Source organism: Mauremys mutica, chromosome 1, assembly GCF_020497125.1.
Source record: "Mauremys mutica isolate MM-2020 ecotype Southern chromosome 1, ASM2049712v1, whole genome shotgun sequence".
NCBI lineage: Eukaryota > Metazoa > Chordata > Testudines > Geoemydidae > Mauremys > Mauremys mutica.
In genome coordinates, this window is record NC_059072.1 from 322,907,870 (window position 1) to 322,921,581 (window position 13,712).

A 13,712-nucleotide genomic window follows, 5' to 3' on the forward strand; every position below is an offset into this window, starting at 1 on the left:
GGACCTTGACAAAAAATAATTGACTACCCCTGTCATAAGGTCTGTAGCAGCAGGCCTACCTGAAAGGAAAATGTATTTCTTCAAATGATGGAGCAAAGCCATGACAATGCTGGTACAATATTCAGCTTTACTCTGCCTGCTGTTCTTCATGACCTCACTGTAAATCAGTTGTTTTGATTCAGTGATTTTATCCTTTTTAGCCAAAAACCAAAACAAAACAGTCAAAACTTCTAAAATGGCTGCTCCAATTCAGACACAAGATGCAGGACTCTAAAATGTATCAATTTGTCATGATTACCACATTAGTTTAAGAGAAATCTTTGCCTATTCAGTCCACCTGAAAATATAGATGTATTTGAACTGGTGTTTCACTTGGACTGTCATTGCCTCCACTGATCTTGAATAACAGTTGTAACTTCACTAAATAGCAATAAGGCCTCTAAATGGCCATCTAGTTTGACAAATGGAAAAAAAATCTTAATTTGGTTCCTTTAAGGTAATTCATGGTAGAAAAATGAAACATCCTTGGGAAGTTTTCCCAATGATCAGTTTTGGCTACATTCTGCAAGGTGCAGAGTGCCCAATAGGCACTGTGGGCAGTCAACAGCTGGAATTAGGCTCTTGTGAGGTGACTTTAATGGATATTGCACCTCTGGTTCTATCAATGGAGAACCATGTTTATTTACCAAACTTTGAGCGATCAGGTCATTGTCCTGAAAAGTGATTGCATTAAATGTAATCACTGCACGGTTGAAAACAAAGAAACCAGGCAATAAACCCACAAATGAACTCTTCAGAATCATAGCTTTAATGGGTCATACAATTCATGCATTTTTAAATAAAGTTCCTAACTGGATGGCTGCGAGTTAGAAAGTGGACTGGTGCACTGAATGGCTAAATGCGGCAATTACAATATTTCTTTCTTTGCCAATCTAAAATTAATGAAAAACTTTTCTTGCTGTGACCTTGACGAATGGAAGTGTAACCTTTTAAATCCTCAGAGAGTGCTGAATTGTACCCTATGACAAATTGATGGAAAGGAATGCAATTGAACATTCCTAATTAGTAATCTGAAACTCTGTGACAGGAAAGAACGCTAAAAGGCATTGATTGGATTTTACTTATATTAGGCACCTTCCCCAAGAACAGAATTTGAAGATTGTCTGAGATTAAAATACCCAACCTCACATGATTACCTATAGGTACCACCAGAACACTTGTAGATTTTACATAATCCAACACATTTTTACCCAACATAAAGCCTGATACTGTAAGTAGCTAAACATTTCCCACTTCCATTGACATCAGTAGGAGTGGAGGGTGCTTGGCCTCTCTCAGAATCAGGCCATAGTTCAATTTGAGTATTTAAGGTTTTAGTCTTATTTTAACCAGTCTAGTAAAATAACTTTAACATGGGCATAAATTAGAGTTACTGTTAGAGTATCACAAAGAGGACTTAGTATAAATAAGAATCACATCCTATGTGGCCATACCTAATACTGAGGTGTTTGGTGGTGTAATCACTGTATGAATGGGCACAGGGATGTATGTGCATATGTTAAAGCTGAGCAAACTAGAAGCAATTAGTTTATTTGACAAATGTTGCCTTTTTTGCTAATGGAAAAACCAATCCCCATAGACACCAAAGGGACTATACACTTAATCATATACTTGCATACTATCAGGTGACCAGGTCATGGACCTTCTGGTCTACTGCATAGAGGCAAAAGTCTACATGCCAGAGCCAAAGCAGAGCCAGAATCAGGAATCACAGCCTAAAGTCAGAACCAGAGGGACAGTCCAAATGCTAGAGCCAAAGGTCAGAACTGGAATTCCTGGTGTCAGGAAAGCAGGAGCAAAGCTGGGACAAGGCCAGGTGCAGGGCAGAAGCAAGGCCAGCACTGAGAGAGACAGAATCCACAAGTATGTGTGTCATAGCACCAAGTGAATTGCTGCTGCTGGGTTTAAAAAACAGGCCTGCTAGCTTCTTCAGCCAATCAGGCAGAGCAGTCCCTCAGGTGACCTAGCTGATGTGGCTCAGCTGTGCTTGTTAGACTCTCCAGAGACTGAGCAGGTGCAGCTGCAGGGCCTTATTCCTGAGCTGTGCTTCCCTGGAGCAGGGGTTTGACACTTAGTATGATCCTGGGTACATTATGTCTCTGCAGCACTATTTCTGCTCTTACTAAGAGGCAGATGAACTTGGATAATAACTACAGGGGCCAAATTCTGCTCTTTGTTGTACCAGTGTAAATAGGGAGTAACTCCATTGACTTCCACCAGTTTGAAAATGTATGTTTGTTTGTTTTTTTTCCTAAAAAAAGGTCTAGCAAATTAGCTTTAACAGAATGGTGAAAAATATAAGACTTGATATTAGAGGAGCATTTGTTTTTAGAAATCCCTACAATCTCCCATGGACTGATAGGAATGCTCATGATGCTGACTGCAGTGGGATTCCCCATGTGAATAACTGCTCACCAATGTAAGGGTGGAAGAGGTTCACAACTGGGCCTTATTAGGTTTTTTTTTTCCTAGTTAAAATCAATGATAACCAAGTGATTTTCCCCCTTATCATCTAGATTCTATCATTTGATTGCTGCTACTTCTGACTTGTGTACAAAGACAGGGGGAGTAGATGCATCTCTGGTGTGATGCCACTGATGTCAATGGACCTAGGGGCACAAGAGAAAACCCAACATGAAGATGAACTTGGCTCCTGCTCTCCACAGTTTTGCAAAAGCACTTTCTTCAACAAATAGGTAATCTAAAACATAGGGACCTATTGTGTTATAAGTACCTGATATCTTTAATTTTGACTAATTTCTAATCCCTTGGATGATAAAGAAATGTCAGAATGAAGGTTATAAGACTGTAAGGAAGTGGTGATATTTTGGCTCAAAAGTTGTAGCCACAATTTGTTAAAATTGAGGTTTCGGTGTGGGGGCTAAATCTGAGTGTGCCAAGTTGCAATGCCTTTCACTCAAATGTGGCCCAGCTGCCTTTCTGTCATGCTCCAGGGGCAGCCAGGTCAAATCTGAATGAGTAGTATTGTGACCCCATGAGTGAGTGGTGTTACACTCTGGTTCATGGGGTAACAACACCATTCAAAAAAGGTTGAGGTGTGTGTTAAAAGTTGTAGTTTCCACAATAAAATCACAGCCAATGATTTTCTTGCAGTCTTATTTATTCGTTTTACTTCTACCAGTTCTTCCTGTCTCCTTTCCTTCGATCTTCTAACAGACTTTCCTTAAACAAAAACATTGTCTAACATAAAACCCTACACACTTCGCTGGCAAATTTTACCAACACTTTTAAGAAGTCTATCATCTTGTGTTTTCTTCAGTAATTAATATTCTGAACTTCTTTTTTCATTAGCCCCACCTTCCTACATCCTTTCTACTAAGCAAGCAGAGTGCAAGTATAGATCAGAAGAAATAGTACTTAAATAGTCTTCCCCTAAAGTGAATGGAACTCATTAAAGTGTTCTTTTTAAGTTTAGTTATAGAGAAACTGCAAGATTAGCAGACCATATCTGTTTCACCTTTATTTTTCTTATACACTAGCTACTTGTAAAGTACATTTACTTAGTTTTTAATTTAAAAAAATACGTGTTATGTTTTTTAACAAATTAATCTCTCCACCTTCTCCCCACCCTACTAGTCCAGCACTCAAAAGCAATTGTATAACAATATGTTATTGTGCTTGCATAATGACGAGCCAGTAACATATGTTAAATAAGCAAATTTTAGCAATTTCTAGATGAGTTTTGAAAAACAACAAATAAGATGGGGGCGGGGACTATATAGGGTGGAATAATGTACTGTTACTCACATTCTGTAGGATCTTTTCAGGTCATCTGCATTTTTCTGAATTTATTATTTTCTCTTTGTATCCTTTCTTTTAAGTTCTTATGGGAGGAGTTGATTTTTCCACTCTTATTCATATTGAGTTGTTTCTTGATTTCAGATAGGACTTCTCATAAAGTGAGGTGCTACTCATTGTGGGTAAGGGTAGCAGAACTGGGCTTTTTGAATTGCTTGGGTTTTTTTGTTTGTTTGAAAGTTGTATTTTTATGCTGTGACACTGCAGCCCATATTCTTCATAGTTGCATCATAATTATGTCATACTTACATCATAATCATACATTTTGTACATGATGGGTCATGTAAGGTGTCATTGGAAAAGTTATGATTTGCTGGATATAATTTTCCTATTTGTATGCATGTATCATTTTTGTATCTGGAGTTATTAATATTGACTATGGAGTTGTATTTCAAATGTGCTTACTCTGATGAACACCTTTCAGGAACAGTGGTGACGCTAGACAATGCTAATGGCTCAATCCACAATGGGCTGTGGAAAAGCTTGGCCTTCTTGTAAACCAGGGGTCAGCAACCTCTGGCCATGCAGCTCTCCAGGGTAAGCACCCTGGCGGGCCGGGCCAGTTTGTTTACCTGCCGCATTGGCAGGTTTGGCTGATCACGGCTCCCACTGGCCATGGTTACCGCTCCAGGCCAAAAGAGTCTGCAGGAAGCTGTGGCCAGCACATCCCTCAGCCCGCGCTGCTACCTGCAGCCCCCATTGTCCCGGCCCACCAGGGTGCTTTACCCTGGTGAGCCACGTGCCAGAGGTTGCTGATCCCTGCTGTAGACATTTCAGGTAGCCTGTAAACAATGGCTGCTATGACTCAGCAAGGGCATGTGACCAGACCACATGATATTGAACTCCATTTTGGGTACCTGTATTTTTCCACAAACCAGGCTGGGAACTGTTTCTGGAAAAAGGGTTCCTGCCATATGTTAAAGCTATGTAAGGTGCAATGTGACATCATCTACTGGTCTCACTGCCCACACCTGCAGAACAAAGACTGACCGGGGGAAGTGCTGGTCCCAGGCTAAAAGGATTTCTAGCTTGTGTATGGAAACCTGGTGGACTGATTGTATCATCAGCCAGGGTGAGGGTGAGGGATTGCTAATTCATATCCAATCTTTCTAGTATTTTAGGCTTAGTTTGCAGTTATGTTTGTTTATTAGGTAATCTGTTTGCTATCACTTTTAATCACTTAAACCTACCTTTTCGTAGTTAAAAATGTGTTTGTTTGTTTTTCTTCTCTAAACCAGTGTGCCTTTGGCTGAAGTGTCTGGGGGAAATCTCAGCTTGGTTAACATATGCTTATTGCATATTCCTCTCCACACTGAGTGAAGGATGAACTATTTATGAGCTTACACTGTACAGTTTCCTGTGCAGTGCAAGATAGTATAATTTTGGGTTTATACTCCAGCATGGGGTGCGTGCCTGGGGCACTGGGAAATTGGCTGGTGTCTGCTGTTTGCACTCAGGTAGCTCAGTTTGGGTGAGTGGCTCCACCTGCTGTCGTGTTGGGTGATACAGAGCCTGGTGAGACTGGCTGTGTCTCCAACCCGTATGTGTCTTAGAGGGGTGCAGCGGCTCCCATGGCTCCCAGACTGCACCCTAGGGGTGACAACCCATCACATATGCATTTCCCCTCTGTGTGTGTGTGCGTGTGTATGTATGTGTGCCTGTGTGTATATAATTGTTGTAAAGGGACAGGTAACATAATTAGAAGACAGAAAAATAATAAAAAATAATAAAAAAATAGGGATGTAATAAAATCCAATCATTTATATACAATTAGTATACTGTGAGAGGTGTTGTATGAATTCCCTTGGGAAATCTGTGGGAACTTAGAATGAAAATAAAGAATTCTAAAATTATTTATCATAACCTCTTAACTTCAGCAAACATATTTAGCATTTAAGTTTCTGTGTGGGTAACAAATTACTTCATCCCAGGGGGGACATTATTTATTACTCAGACATAAATAGTGGAGGAGGTTAGTGAAATCCCAATGCAGTAAGAAAAATGAACTGAAAGCAAACGACTAAATGATGGTTTCTATACTGCTTGCTCATAGTGAAACCAGTGGGATTATTCACATGAGTAAGGCTTTCAGAAAGCAGGCCCATAAACAACTAGGTTGCATATTATTTAATAGTCATATTTCCCCTGTAATATTACATAAAAAATCCACTAAAATAGTGTTGCCTTTGTGATAACATTGTGCAACATAGATATTGGCTACATTTGTATCCTTTTGCTCATTCTGACTAACTCCATTCTATAGAGCATTAAATGACAAGCTGCATATGTTTGTGTTTGTAAGTGTTTTTTTTTTAAATCTATTTCACAGCACTGTTAAATGATATAGACAGAATTATGGCACTACAGTGACATCATTCTATGGAAATCACATTGTTCTGATACCATTTTTGTGTCCCTTAATTTTTTCTGTCTATTCCTCCAGGAACATGCCCTTTTAGTGACCATCAATCATTTTACCAGTCCTAACTTTGATCTGTGGATATAGAAGCAATTTGATGTCTCTCTTTGGGATGATTCCCATGAGATCATATGGGATTATGTTATAGCAAGGGGGTGTTTTCAGTGTCGTCAAACTGATTTGCTCAGTCACATTTAACCAATTCAAGACAAATTTGATAAGATGCCATTTTAAAAAGAAAATATATTAGAGTTCAGTTTCCTTGTACATTACTTGTAGAATCCCCCCCAGAAACAGGGTTTGGAGTAATACCTCCCCTACCACCACCATGCTTTTAAAGATGCAGATTTACAATGTAGAGACCCTCATTTGAGACTGAGACTGAAGATATGAGCCACCTGTTATGACTGATAAATGAAACCAGAGGTAGTTATGAAGAACCCGCATCTCTTCAAACAGCAGCTCTACCTACAGTTAGAGCAAACACACTTTCATGCTTTGTAATTAGGCTTAGAAGTATTAAATTTTTATTGGTAAATGTCAGTAAACGTTAATGTCACCGTACACATGCAAACCAATTAAAAATATTTCCATCAATTATAGTCTACGTTTACAGATAGGCAAAGGAAGGAGGGATTCTTGAAGGACTTATCAGAGTTTGATTTAAGGATATTTACTTTATGTAGTTTGACATGTGATGTTGACAGTTTGTGTTTTAATAGTTATAAAGGTTAATTTTTTTAACCTCAATGTCTACTGACATTAAATAATTGTTTGAACACCCCCATAATTTCCCACAATTGTGAAAATTTAAATGAATGAAAATAGAAAAAAACTTAAAACCCATAATTTTGTGCAGCTGTGAAAATTTTAATTGATAATGTACCAAAAATAAATTGATAACATAAAAATAAACATTATTATCCATTGAAATGGTAAAAATTCTGCAAGCCCATTTGTAATGGTTTTAATTTGCTTCCCATTGATTTCAATGGGAGCAGGAGCAGATCCAATATTTGGTACAGACTAATCATTCTCATAATATTCACCATAACTGTGTAACCAATAATGGAAAAACTCCCATTGATTTCAATGGGCTTAGCATTAGGCTCTCCCAATGCAGTAGATCTATAGTATAAGAAATTCATTGTAATATGCTAACTCCTACAAATATTAGTCCCAGTCTTAAAGTCCTTGTTCTGTTTCTACTTACTCTTTATTCAGGCAACATCTTCTTTACTTCAGTGGGCATTTGCCTGAGACAGAACTTAATAAAGAACTCGGGATCTGGCCCATTATATTGGAGCTAGGTTTTGCTCTCACTTGCTCCAGAGTAAATCTCAAATAACTGCTCTGAAATTAATCATGTTACTTTGGATTTATACTGGTATAAAAGAGATCAGAATCTGACCTAAACTGTTTTCTTTAAATAAATTAAAAAAAAAAAAGACCAAATACAAAACAAAAAAAAAACATTTGAGGCTTGGTACTGTTACTTGAAACTCACTGTTGAAATTAATTACATCTGACGAAGTAGGTATTCACCCACGAAAGCTCATGCTCCAAAATGTCCGTTAGTCTATAAGGTGCCACAGGACTCTTTGCTGCTTTTACAGATCCAGACTAACATGGCTACCCCTCTGATACATTACTTTATACTGTATTTTATCTAGCAACCCTGGGAATGAACAGCTATCTCTAAAGCTCAGTGGCTTTTAGCTCTGTCGAGTGGTAAACCATACTATGTATTCTTTCTACTGTAAAATGAGGTTTTCCACCTCATTTCTCCGCTGAAACTATTTACACAATGTCTCTATTCTTTTGTGATTTGTACAATATCAATGACATTCACATGGGTACTGTAATGGAGAAAAAAGTATTATACGCATTTATGCCAATGTTCTTTTAAATTTACCCCTCATGTACATGATACTTATATAAGTCTTAAAGTAATGATTTCAGCCAACTGAAAGACATCTGACTAATGATGAACTTTTTTAATGTTTGCAGGCCCCACTCTCTTGCCACAAGTTCCATGGGACTTCCTTGCATTCAGGAATAGGGGTCTATAGTGGAAAAGGCCATTCTCTTCTTCTTTGGAACAAAAGCCTGTTAGAAGCCACAGCAAGGCTTCAGCTCATGTTTCAGACCAGCAGTTTACAAAGTCTTTTATCAGAATAAGAATCCATTTTAATTAAACTGATTAAAATTACCATAGTGGCTGGTAAGCAGTTTTGAGCTTCACGTGAGGTTTGAGAACCTCTGTATTAGACCATTAATCAGATTATTTGACTATCAAACTGTACCAAAAACACATTAAGATGTTTTCCTGCCTTTCCCATTTCTTTTACTTTAGAAACAGCCCACTGACACTATGGGGGTTCTGTTTCCAGCGTCAAGCACACGTCTTATTGTGAGGTCTCAGGACAGCTGGCTCAGGCTGGTAGTGTAAAGGATGAACTTTCTCATGTGGCGGGAAAAAAAGAACACTGAAGACCAGTATAGGAATGGGAGAGTAATAAGGTCTGGAGATGGGTGGGTGGGAAAGAAGGGGAACATGGCCAGCAGGTGGAGGAGTTTAATTTCCAAAAAGAATTCTGTAAAAAGTTATTAAATTCTAAACCCATGTTGTTTGAGTAGGTTCAGAATTAAATTAAATGAGTTCTCCCATATCTCAAAGTAAACTGATATTTTTGCCATCTGCCTGGTCATTATTTTTTATGTATTTAAATAGATTAAATAATTGATTTTAGTAAAATTCTGATTTTACAACCTATTGAGACTCTTTTCTTTAAATTTTAGTCCGTTACTCTTGAGCAATTAAATTCCTCATTAGTTTTCCAAGGGAAAGTTGACATAAAGGAATTAGTAATTATAATTTTATTGCTCATGTTATTGCTATGTAATGCTCATTTGGAGAGAAGCACAATGTTCTGTTTAAGCATATTGCATTTATATTATTGCCTTTTATTTCATTCTGAAAAGCATTTGCTTGATGATGTATGGGTAAAGCACAATGATTTCCAAGGGGACTCTGTAGAGATGGGTAGAGAAATGAAGGCCAAATTTGGGACAAATGGGCCAGGAAGATGCCAGTGCTGCAGTGAGAGACAGCATTGTCATCTGAAGAATGTTTCCTGTGTTAACAGATCACTGCCGCAAGTGGGACAACGTGTTGTCTGTTTTTAAAAGGACTGAAATTCTAGAGTAAAACAACCTTTTCTCTTTAGCAAATTACTAAAAGATGCCAAAATTTTCTCAATTCAGTTGATTTCAAAGGTTTTCAAATGTGCTCTTGACACTGCCTCCTTTAGCTGGGGTTGTGAAGATAATTGATACATCCTTATTTTAAAAAAACAACAAAAAACCTCAAAAGACACACATCCAAGGCTCCAGGTACCTGAACTCATTAACAATACAATTAAATCTCAGCAGCATGAAATGATCAATTCAACAGTAACTCAGCCTGCCAGACACCTACAGAAATTCTTTCCCACTCCACTATAGAAGCACCTTCTCCAAAAACACTACGAGACAGATGTCTTTTGCAAAATGCCAAGAAAGTCCCCAAATTTGGGCCATTATGGACCAAGAGGAGGGGGTAGGAAGCAAGTTTCAGAGGCCTGGAGCCCTCCCAGACAACCCCTTCCAGCAGCCCACTCCCTTTTATAATGATGGGGATCCAGCTTGAGCATCCCTGCTGATCGCAGCTGTGGCAGGATGTCATGGGGACAGAGGTGTGCTCTCAGGTAGGCTGGTGCCAGGCTATTTAGGGTTTTATCACTCACAACAAAGCCTGAAACTTCACCCAGAGACAAAGAGGAAGACAGTGCAGACCCTGAAGCACTAGTGTCATATGTCCCATTGAGATGCCTGCTCAATACGTGAGCCAGTGTATTCTGCATCAGTTTCAGTCTCTGAATGGTTTTATATTTACATAAAAGACTGATTTTTAACAGTGTGAATTCTATAAAATGGCATTTGTTCTCTGTATTGGGGTTTTGTTTCTTTAAAGCAAAATGTTGTAAACAGGAGTGGTAAACCTTTTTAAAAAAGCGGGGGTGGGACTTTATCTGTGGTGTAACTTTATTGCCTTTACCAGAATTCCACTAAGGAAGAAAAGCAACACCTCTATGTTTTCCAGTGCTTTTGAGTCTATAAGTACCAAAAACAGATGACAGGTTTCAGAGTAGATATCCAAATATGGTCCTTTCAAGTAACTGCACGCTGCCATACTAATCAGCTAATTAACGCGTGGCTAAAGGCAATAGGAAGGAAGAAGAGGAGACTTATTTACTTCAGCTTCCTGTTAGGATTTCTTTCAGTTATATGTCTTGTCTAGAGACAGAATCCTCCATATAATTTTAGATTTGGTTTAGTCTGGATGAATACCTAAACACATAGATGCTTATCTAAACTAGCCAAACTGCTTGAGTCTGCAAAACTGGCCTGGACATTTCATGAAAACATGCTCTCATGAGATTTCATATACTCCTTGGGTACATCCAGACTACCCGCCGTATCAGCGGGTAGCGATCGATTTATCAGGGATCAATATATCGTGTCTAGACGAAATGCGATATATTGATCCCCGAACGCGCTCCCCGTCGACTCCGGAACTCCACCAGAGCGAGGGGCAGTAGTGGAGTCGACAGGGGAGCTGCGCCTGTCAATCCCGCGCCGTGAGGTAAGTCGGAATAAGATGCATTGACTTCAGCTACGGTATTCCTGTAGCTGAAGTTGCGTATCTTACATCAACACCCCCGATAGGGTAAACCAGGCCTTTGTTTCTGGTCAGACTAGAAATAACACAAGAACAGACATTTCCCACAGAACTTCCGCATTTCCACCTCTACTCCAGGGAACAAGGGAAGAAAGGTAAGGGAACTTTTTCAAACCTTACAAAGATCAATTTCCGTTCTGGGGAGGTTCTTACTTTAGCCAAAACATTTTTTTAAATCTGCTGTTTCACCCTGTTTGATACCAGGTTACTTAATAGATGTCCTTTTCCCCTGTGCAATAGCACTGCAGTTGTGATAAGTGGTATAAAGGGAGGCATTGCTCTCTATTTTAGGAGTTTTAGTGCTCACCACTGTAATATCTAACCATGCTAGCAGGGCATTCTCTATGAATAATTATCAATATCTAGTGTCAGAGGGGTAGCCATGTTAGTCTGGATCTGTAAAAGCAGCAAAGAGTCCTGTGGCACCTTATAGACTAACAGACGTATTGGAGCATGAGCTTTCGTGAGTGAATACCCACTTTGTCGGATGCATGTAATGGAAATTTCCAGGGGCAGGTATATATATGCAAGCAAGAAGCAGGCTAGAGATAACGAGGTTTGCTCATGCTCCAATACGTCTGTTAGTCTATAAGGTGCCACAGGACTCTTTGCTGCTTTTAGCAATATCTAGCAATTATATGGTGCTTTTCATCCATAAATCTCAAAGCACTTGACAAAAGAAGTAAGTTTCATTATCTCCATTTTACAGATGGGGAAATGGAGGTAGAGGGAGGAAAGTGACTTGCCATGGTCACACAGCAGGCCAGCAACATTGGAAATGCTCATCTTTTCTTTACTGTCTTTGGAACTGGGGTGGGTGGAGGGATACAGATGGTCAGATGCAGAGTGGTGAACAGTGAATTTGGTTTACTTTGTATCCTTTAAAATTTGTAAAGCACTTGCAATAAAGGAGAAGTACCTACAAAAACAAAATCTGTATAAATAAAATTAATAATCAAACTTCTATTTGTAAACATGTAACTTTCTCCTTCCTCACACCTTTTCTTCTTTTTAAAGAGAATGGGAAGATCCATCGGTTTGACTGGCTGGGTCAAATCCTTACTTAAGCCTTATAGGGAATAACTGAAATACTGCAGCACTCTGTGGACTTTCTCTGACTTAGTTGGGGTTGGTCCTGTTTTGAGCAGGGGGTTGAACTAGCTGACCTCCTGAGGTCTCTTCCAATGCTAATCTTCTATGATTCTGTCCACCTTGAAAAATTTGTGTACAGTACTAAAAATCTTTTCTTTGCTTAGCAGCTGAGTCCAAGACTACTATAAAAAGCCCTATCTGAGTAGAATATGGGCTTGGCAGAACATCTTATTGACCTGATTTTATGTAATTGAATCTTGCTATACTAAGATCTGCATTATTTTACCAATGAAATATTTGCTGTTTTAATTATTAAAAATCAACAGATGTGTGTAACTTTCATGGTTAATGATCTTTGTTTCTGCTTTTAATCCCTGACTATTAGACAAATGGACTCAAATTACTTCAGTGTTCAAGAGGCCGTTAGAATCTTTTCCAGGACTTGGAACACTAATGGCATTTGAAAATTGAAAGGTAAGCATTTTGTCCTTTTACTGAAATATTTATAGACAAATAAAAAAAGTAAAAATCTCATGTTCTAAAAACACGTCTAGACATTTCCTCATTGTCATTCATTTCTTTCTTTTGTGATTGATTATTGACTTTTAAACTGTTCACCAGAGTACACTATCTGAGACATTATACTAATTTCCAAACAGAAATTAAACGATGCCTAGAGAAAACCAGGCAATTCCATCAAAGCCAGGCAATAACATCATAGTTGTAATAAATAATAATTATAGCACAAAATGGAGAAACTAGTAAACACTGGAAAGTAAAAGTAACTCAATTGACTTCAGTAGCGTTTTCATTATCAGGGGGTCGGGACTCATAACAACTAATAGTTGTTAGGCTGTTCTTGTGCATCTCCTTTCCAGCTGTACTAGACCAGATGAGCAGAGAGAGGGGGCAGGGGAAAGGAGGTCATTTTGTTAGAACAAGGCAAGGCTGTGAAAAATCTATGGCGTAAGAGAGAGGCTGTGTGTGTTGGAGAGGATGGGGAGGCCTGGTTTGTGCCAGGCTTCCCAGCATTGTTTTCTAAGCAGCTGTTTGGCTGAGTGCTCATACTGCCTAAGTACTCTCTCAAATATTGGAAATAATATTAAGGACAAAATCCAGATGGAGGCCAGGCACTGGCGAGATGCATGGGAGAGAAAGAGAGGAGGAAGCTTGGTGGAAGCTGTCTCAACCCAATGGCTCTTGTAAGCAATGTGAAGCATTTACATAGCCATCCTCTGCTGCATGAGGGACAGGAGAATCCCAGCAGAGGCAGATTCCTGGCCATGAACATCCATGTTCCCCTACATGCTGCTCCACAATGGGCACACACAGTGATGAGCTGCCAAAATATTAACAACCAGTTCCCTCCTCCTCACCCCACGAGGGGGTCATGCCCCCCTTCTGCCCCCCGGGACTCCTGCCCCATCCAACCCCCCACGTTCCTTGCCACCCCACCCCCAGGACCCCTGCCCCATGCACCCTCCTTCCCTGTCCCCTAACTGTCCCCTGCCGCCCCATCCAACCCCTCCTCTTATTCCT

General features: G+C 39.4%; 1 long non-coding RNA gene across 1 annotated transcript in view; it reads left to right on the forward strand.

Moving 5' to 3' along the window:
- Positions 1-2,131: 2,131 nt before the first annotated feature.
- The window catches only part of LOC123361920, a 46,901-nt gene continuing 35,320 nt past the window's right edge, over positions 2,132-13,712 (forward strand). The window contains exons 1-3 of the long non-coding RNA XR_006576278.1: positions 2,132-2,289; positions 2,577-2,756; positions 12,559-12,647. This is a non-coding gene — a long non-coding RNA (uncharacterized LOC123361920). The remainder of the gene's footprint in view (positions 2,290-2,576; positions 2,757-12,558; positions 12,648-13,712) is intronic.